General features: G+C 38.8%; 1 long non-coding RNA gene across 1 annotated transcript; it reads left to right on the top strand.

The window, feature by feature from the left end:
- The first annotated feature begins 1,527 nt into the window (after positions 1-1,527).
- Positions 1,528-5,362, top strand: LOC117318919. Its single transcript, XR_004530491.1, has 2 exons — positions 1,528-1,740; positions 4,795-5,362. It is a non-coding gene; the product is annotated as an uncharacterized LOC117318919 (long non-coding RNA).
- The last annotated feature ends 3,211 nt before the right edge of the window (positions 5,363-8,573 follow it).

Genomic DNA, 8,573 nt, shown 5'->3' with positions numbered 1-8,573 from the left:
TTCAATTCAAAAATGTGATAAAGAAGAGAGTATAAAAAATTGAGCATTTTGGATTAAGTTGCTTTTGAATGATACGTGTTGTATATGTATAGACGAGTGAACAGGCACACGTATTCATACATGTGTGTGTATTGGATGAAGATATAGTAAATATACATACATGATGTATACTTGGTATTTACAATCTGAAAACTTTTTGTCCGTACCTCGAATAAAGAACTTTAAACTCGTCTTCGGTATTTTTTAGTGTGTCTTATTTAAATATCACAGACATGTACATAAATTAACCGACCATGGGATCTTTCTCCCAGTATTTTTTTCTTCTTTCTATGCATATTATTCTCGGTTTTGATTTTCCTGAAAAGTTTGACATTTTGTGTTCCTAAATGGTTACTTTAACTGCTTGATAATACCGCTGAAAAAAATGACGTTTGATACCTGAAATTAGCTGCAGACAATTACACAACTATCAAATTATTAGGAACATGTGTGAATTTAGTCGTGTACTCGTCACCGTTTATCACAGGTAAGTTGCAAGGTTCCTTTGAACTGCAGTCAGAAAACTTTAGATCACAGTCCTACCACAGGCGCTAACAGATTAAACATACCACTGTCATATCAAACAAAAATTGAAAGTAATATTTTCTATGCAAGCGCCTGTGGGCTCACATGAGGGTACGTTATAAATATAAATGAAAATATCTGAATGCGTACCACTCTTATATTGTGAATGACGATGTGGCTAGCAACAACTAAGTTTTATGCCACATGATATATATGTTTTAGCAGAGACATATAATATGTCTTTGGTTTTAGTAACGACATATTATGTTTATGTTCGATAACACAGTATTTTATGTAGCAAATAAATGACCACGACAATGGTACACAGATGAAGATACGGCCGGAGACAGATGTCTGCTTATTGTAATGTTCAAGTCAACAATGTGTCTGATTTTAATGCGTTAATTGAACGAAATATGGTAATAAATAAATAATCACATGCACCCTAATTAAATTGCACTGCGGTCGGTACTGACGATCTGCGGTGTCTGATTTTTGCCGAGTCTCTACGAGTTTGCTATTGTACAGGTAACTGTCTTCTGATTAAATATATCAATCAATGTACATGTACGGTAACAAGCGAATCTATATGTCTGTTTATAGCCTTTACATTAATTTCATTAACGTGCAGTGACATCAGCAAACGATTAAAACTTCGACGATGTCCTTTGTAAAAATCATCTAGACATGTCAATCACACATGTGGCAACAAATCTGAGAGTATGTGGGCGGAGCTATAGTAGGCTGTGCCTGATTATGGTGTGTCATCAGGTAAACTGTCCACCCCATTCGATGCAGGTATCCCAGCAATCTATTGTCTAATTAATTCTCTGTAAAAAAAGTCTTACGCTAGGATTTATGAGAGTGTCGCCCAAAACATAAGGGTATAATTTCACAATATTTAGTTTATATTTACTTAAATAATTACGGTAGCTGTTATCCCGTGTATTTGTTATTAATTGTAAAATTTTAATGTAAAATGGCTAATTGTTTTCCCGTTTGCCTGGGCCTGTGAGGGGTGTGTCCCTGTGGGTCCAATGATTGGTCAGTGAAGTAAGCTGGTACTCACGGCCTCCGTCCAATCCCCGATTTACCCAGGGTCCCCTAGGTCCCGGTTTAGGTTTGAATCACAGAAGTTTTATTCATTCGAGATACTTTGGCTTGCGTGTCAACTTTGTTTGCTACATATCTGTGCCACATGTTGGAAAAAAGATGGGGTAAAAAGACAACATCCTGAATCAGCAGAGACATGTCCAAATGCCTTGTGACTAACCGTCCCGTCTGTAGGTATTGAGATAGATCCAGACACCTCAATTATAGAACCCGAGTATGTGCCTTTTGAATTTGGAGGTAATTTGTTTGTATCGGGTGGCCAAGATATTGATTATAGACATATACCTATAGACGCTGTAGATGATATAGTTTCTGAGGTACCCGAAGAAACTGTTAGAAATTTACAGGTTCAATCCTGCTTTAATTTTAATACCCAAAGGACCCCTGTTAAGTCAAATTTTAACATCAGATATATGAAAGACAGGTTAGAGTTGTACTCGGATCTAGAGGTTTTAAAATTTTTAGAGTTTGGTTTTCCCATAGGGTTAGACAACCACCTCTTAATTCATCGCCAGGAGGCTACTTCAGAGGTAAGTTCTTCTATCAAGTACAGAAATCACAAAGGAGCTACAGACTTTCCTCAGGAAATAAGTGAGTATTTACGTATTGAGTTGGCAAATGAGTCGGTGTTAGGTCCATTTGAGGAAAATCCGTTTTCCTTACCCATGGTGATTTCCCCCTTAAACTCAGTTCCAAAGAGGGATTCTGAGGAAAGACGCATAATTTTGGATTTGAGCTTTCCGGACTCTAAGTCAGTAAATAGTTGTATCCCCAAGACTTCATATTTAGGGGACCCCATCTCATTGTCATACCCCAGGGTAGATGACCTGGTAGAGATTATCAAGGAGAAAGGGAGGGGTTGTTGTCTTTTCAAGAGAGACCTTAGGAAGGCTTACAGACAAATTCCCATCGACCCGGGAGATATTCGTTTTTTAGGTTTCTCTTGGGAAGGTAAGATGTATTTTGATCGGGTCTTATCTATGGGTTTGCGTTCGGCAGCGTACATTTGTCAAAGAGTCACAAGTCTGATTTCGTTCTTAATGCTGCAGGACGGTTTTCTGGTCCTCAATTATCTAGATGATTTTGCAGGGGCTGAGTGCCCGGACATGGCAGATTTGGCTTTCTGGAGACTTGGTTCCCTTCTCTCTGATTGTGGCTTTATCGAATCGGAGAAGAAGGCAGAGCCTCCTGCCACTCGTATGGTTTTTTTGGGTGTCTTGTTTGACACAGTCAGGATGGTCTTAGAGGTCCCTGATTTTAGGTTGCAGGAAATAGGAATCTTAACCTGCGAATGGTTGAAAAAGGAAAGGGCTTCCTTAAAGGAGATTCAATCCCTGCTGGGAAAATTACAGTTTGTCGCTGCCTGTGTTCGTCCAGGTCGACTTTTTGTTAGCCGTATATTGAACTGGCTCCGGTCGATTGGTCAGGACAGTCATCGTTCCTGGAGTATTTCAGAAGAGGTGAGAAAGGACATATTGTGGTGGCACATTTTTCTGGCACAGTATAACGGTGTGTCCATTATGTTTCTGGAACAATGGTCCACTCCAGACACTGAGTTTGCCTCAGATGCTTGTCTCACAGGCGGGGGAGGCTACTTCATGGGTAGATACTTTCATACAGAGTTCCCAGACACCATCCTTCAACTGTCCCCATGTATAAACATCCTAGAGTTGTTAACAGTTATGGTGAGTATAAAACTCTGGGCCAGTGCCTTTAAAGGTAAGAGAATTGTCATACTATGTGACAACGAAGCCACGGTATCGGTCCTCAACTCAGGTAGGTCCAGAATTCAATTTATGCAGAGCTGTCTCAGAGAGATATGTTACTTTGCTGCTAGTTTTGAATTTGAGATCAGGGCGCAACACATCTCTGGAATTCAAAATCGACTACCAGACCATTTATCCAGGTGGCATTTAGATGTTATACACCAGCAGGAGTTCATCCGTTTGACCAAGGAAGTAGACCTGGTAGAGGAGGTAGTACCCTCTAGCATGTTCTCCTTCTCCCACTCTTGGTAGATTATCTATACATAGTAGTTGAGACAGGGTATATATATAGTGATGTATCCCTCTCTTGGTGGTTTACCTTTTTCTTCAGTTTTGTACATATGTTGACACTATATACATAGCAGTGTATCTTTTCCTAGTTTATAAGGTAAATTTTAGCGATATCAGGCTTTTATGACTCCTGTTTCATCCTTCCAGACACTGCCTGGTCACAGCTTAGGAAAGATCTCAAGGTGTCCGCTAGAGCAGCCTTCGCTGAGGGTACTTATAGAAATTTCCGTACACAATGGAAAGCTTATTTTCTGTTTTGCGAAGCGTTCCGGAAACAGCCGTTGCCGGTAAGCACGGAGATTATATGCCTTTACGCTCAGTTTTTAAGTCGGACTTTCATCAGTGTCGATTCTATTCGCAACTATATAGCGGGAGTCAAAACTCTTCACATGTTGCTAAACTTAAAGTATGACATTAGACAATATGAACTGAACTTAGTTTTGAAAGGTTTGTCGAGGTTGAACCCACATTGTCCCTCTCAAGCGAAACCTATCACCCCTCAGATTCTCGGTAAGATACATCAGCGACTAGATCATGATGATCCAGAGGACACCACTCTGTGGTGTATGTTTTTATTCAGTTTCTATCTCATGCTGCGGAAGTCTAATTTAATGCCTAATAGTAGTCACAAATTTGACCCTAGTAAACATCTTTTACGACAGGATATTTTAGTAGAGGATGGGGTCCTCTTGGTTGTCGTAAAGTGGTCTAAGACCAATCAATTCGGACATCGGATCGTGCGTTCCCCTCTGGTGGCCATTCCTGGGTCCCCACTTTGTCCTTTACATGCCTTTGTTCGCATGACTGATCTAAACCCTGCACGTCCCAGGGCCCCAGCCTTCCTTAAGACTACAGGAAAGAAAATCGTCCCCTTTTGTTACCCACAACTTCAGCAGAGGCTACGGGAACTTATTCATAGTGTAGGCCTAGATGCTGCCTCGTTCTCTTCGCATAGTTTTCGCAGGGGAGGGGCCACTTGGGCCTTTTCTTTGGGGATTCCAGGGGAGTTAATTCAGGTGCAGGGGGATTGGGCCAGCGACGCCTACAAAACGTATATCAGTTTTTCCTTAGAGGATAGGCTTCAGGTTTGCAGAAACATGAGAGATGCAATTTTAGCATTGCATCATTAACCAAGTTATCAGCCTCCCGCAGTTTTTTCGGGCTTGGTGGCCGGAGGCTTGGCGGCCCCTCAAACTGCTTGTATTTGTGTTTAATATGTTTGCTTATTAACATGCTTATTCATAAGTATTATTAATTTGCTTAATTTGAGCTTTGTTTGATTTGAGCTATGTTTAATTTGAGCTATGTTTAATTTGAGCTATGTTTAATTTGAGTTTTGTTTAATTGAGCTTTGTTTAAATTGATCTTCATTTATTTGAGTTTGATCATGTAGATGCTTAAAGCTGTGTGTTCGATAACAAGCTTGCATGTAGTGCTAGAGGTGTATTTCCTTTTGGGGTTGCCTTGCTTATGCCATTTGCATACCAGAGACATTTAAGTAAAGTGGAGCATGGCACCCTAACTGGCTGACGCCTTCTAATGTGTTATACAATAAATTGTTACGGGCATACAGTTGTTATGTTGTAAATATCGTTGACCAGGCAGGGGAGAGAATTGTAAAATTTTAATGTAAAATGGCTAATTGTTTTCCCGTTTGCCTGGGCCTGTGAGGGGTGTGTCCCTGTGGGTCCAATGATTGGTCAGTGAAGTAAGCTGGTACTCACGGCCTCCGTCCAATCCCCGATTTACCCAGGGTCCCCTAGGTCCCGGTTTAGGTTTGAATCACAGAAGTTTTATTCATTCGAGATACTTTGGCTTGCGTGTCAACTTTGTTTTCCCTCCCTCCCTCCCTGGTCATAGATAGGACCCCATGCGGCCCCTCAAACTGCTTGTATTTGTGTTTAATATGTTTGCTTATTAACATGCTTATTCATAAGTATTATTAATTTGCTTAATTTGAGCTTTGTTTGATTTGAGCTATGTTTAATTTGAGCTATGTTTAATTTGAGCTATGTTTAATTTGAGTTTTGTTTAATTGAGCTTTGTTTAAATTGATCTTCATTTATTTGAGTTTGATCATGTAGATGCTTAAAGCTGTGTGTTCGATAACAAGCTTGCATGTAGTGCTAGAGGTGTATTTCCTTTTGGGGTTGCCTTGCTTATGCCATTTGCATACCAGAGACATTTAAGTAAAGTGGAGCATGGCACCCTAACTGGCTGACGCCTTCTAATGTGTTATACAATAAATTGTTACGGGCATACAGTTGTTATGTTGTAAATATCGTTGACCAGGCAGGGGAGAGAATTATTGAGATAATACACGAACACTAATTGTTGCGATTTAAAACGTGTAATTTCATTCATTTATTTAAAAAAAAATCCTACGGTAAGATGTGAGATACAGGTAGTAGACATGGACCAACTACAGCCTAACATCCTTCTGGATAACAACATATACTCCCCTCAGGTAAAAAAAACCATAGGGGTCCGATGGGGTCATTGCGAAACAGGTATACTCTCTATTGTAATTAAGATATGTGATTGACAGGTGTTAACAGTTGGTGAAAACATTTCTATAACGGTAATTACACGGCATGTAATTGTTCTGTGTATAGAGAATTAATCTATATCGCTTTCACTAACTTCAATTATGATTATATTACGCGATATAGAGATTTTTTTCTAGAAAATAATGATACACCATTTATAACTCATTTATAAGTATGACCGTTTAATAGATCATTCAGTTTGATTTCATTTGGTTTTAAACGGTAACGATTTGGAATATATGATTTCCTAGCGAATTTTCAATGATTGCGATAAAACAAAACCACGATAATGATATAATATATCTATTATATACTCTTCTCCGACATTCTCTTCACAGAAGGTAAATATTTTCTTCTGGAACTCCTTTGTTACCTACCAGTTCAATGGACAATTTCAAATTACATGATCTATCATCAGGCTTCGTTGGACGTAAAATAGACTGGTCTGTAGATAGAGAAAGGACGAAATAGTTCACATTGTTTGGACGTTAGGTCTTTATCGTAATGGTGACGTCTGTATTGTTAGTACGTTATTTTGTTTTGCTTCCAAAATAAAAGGGACGGGAAAGATTCCCATGTTATGCTTATAATTAATTGAAATATGTTAAAATGTATTTTATAGATTTCTTTATTACATACACCAATGTATTGTTTTCTCACAATAAAGAGAGCACATCGGACTATACATACACATCATTCTGTAGTCTATGTATTTCAAACAATATTTATTTGACAATTTCCATTTAACAATATACACAACATTTATAGTATACACACATAGATTCCAATCATGCATGTAATAGAAAAAAAAGAGACCTCGCATAATGATTTTGCTGTGACAATTTGGCTGTTAATGAAATAATGAAGTTGATTAACTACTATATATATAGTTTGGAAAATATGAGCATGAATTTCTATATCTACAGGTAATTTGAATGCACCCAAGTGTATGTCTATGCTATTAGCCACCCCGGAATCGTCCCTGTAAACTGCAAGTAGCATATATATCAACATAAATAATGATAGTAAGAAAACACACAACGTCTTTAAGTCGTGTATTTAAACTACGAAATGTTTAAATAATTGTACAGTCTATGTATGAAACCCGCTACAAAAAGTCAGACGAAATAATTATAAGCTATAGTATTCAGAATAAAATTTGGTTTTCTTCAAACAATTACGAAACCAAAAACATACATTATGTCCCCGCGAGGACAAGTAATGATCTTATCAATGTTTATCGTCTTCTCATCCGTCACAGGTCGTACACGTATATGGATCAATTTCTCAAACAGACATCTTACTAGCTATATACTTCAGATATATGTGATGACTAAATTATGCAATTAAGGACTTTGCTAGATCACGTAAAAATAAGTCCGAGATCTTTCACTAAATAACGAGCCCCTTATGTGGCCTCTCCGAGGTCATGGCATCTGAGGTCATGCACAAAGCGCCATCTATAAACAGGTCAGCTAAATCAGTAGTGATTAAATGCATAGGCCTATATACAAGTATTGAATTGCAGATCATTTAAACCACATCATTTATCAACAGCAGCAATTGAGACGTTAAGGGAATTTCGTAGACTCACTATACGGTATCCAGATGTTTTTTTTTATTTAGTTATACCCATGATCGTCACGGAGAACCGTATCACTTCGAATTCGAGTCTTACATTAGGGATAGGACACTTGCATGTAAGTCACAAAATCTACCAATCGTCTCGACTGCTAGCGGTAAAAAAATCGGTACACGTACAACGATAAGGGTCGATAATGGTCAACTGAGAGCCACACCACCACAGGTAAAACCGAGGGCTGAATGTAATCGTGGCCCTCCGGGGCTGCATCATCAGGATTCGCGGCGGACAAATTGCTTTGATGTTTCGCGGAGAAACGATCACCGCGGATTTTGATGAACACATTACCACCGGGGATCGCGATGACGCCGTTTTCATGATCCCTGATAGGGATTTAGGGTGATCGGTCGCTGTGATTTACCCCTTGAATAGAAAATCAAACGCCGGCACATGGTGACTTAGTGTTCATTCCTACGGTCTGCACTGTACATCTAATTCCCTATAAGCTACGTACGGTAACACTACGGTATTACTACGGAAATACTCCGAAAGCATGACTAAAATGCTACAGTTATGTTGAGGATACAAATAAATAAAGTTTTACAAAAAAAACCCGAAATGTTTTGATTTTGATGGAAACGGTAATATACTTGAATAACTTTACGTCACATGTATGAGCTTACTAGAACAGATTCTCGTAGAAAATAT

The sequence above is a fragment of the Pecten maximus genome, unplaced genomic scaffold (genome assembly GCF_902652985.1).
Source record: "Pecten maximus unplaced genomic scaffold, xPecMax1.1, whole genome shotgun sequence".
Lineage (NCBI taxonomy): Eukaryota > Metazoa > Mollusca > Bivalvia > Pectinida > Pectinidae > Pecten > Pecten maximus.
This window is presented reverse-complemented; position numbering and strand designations above follow the sequence as displayed.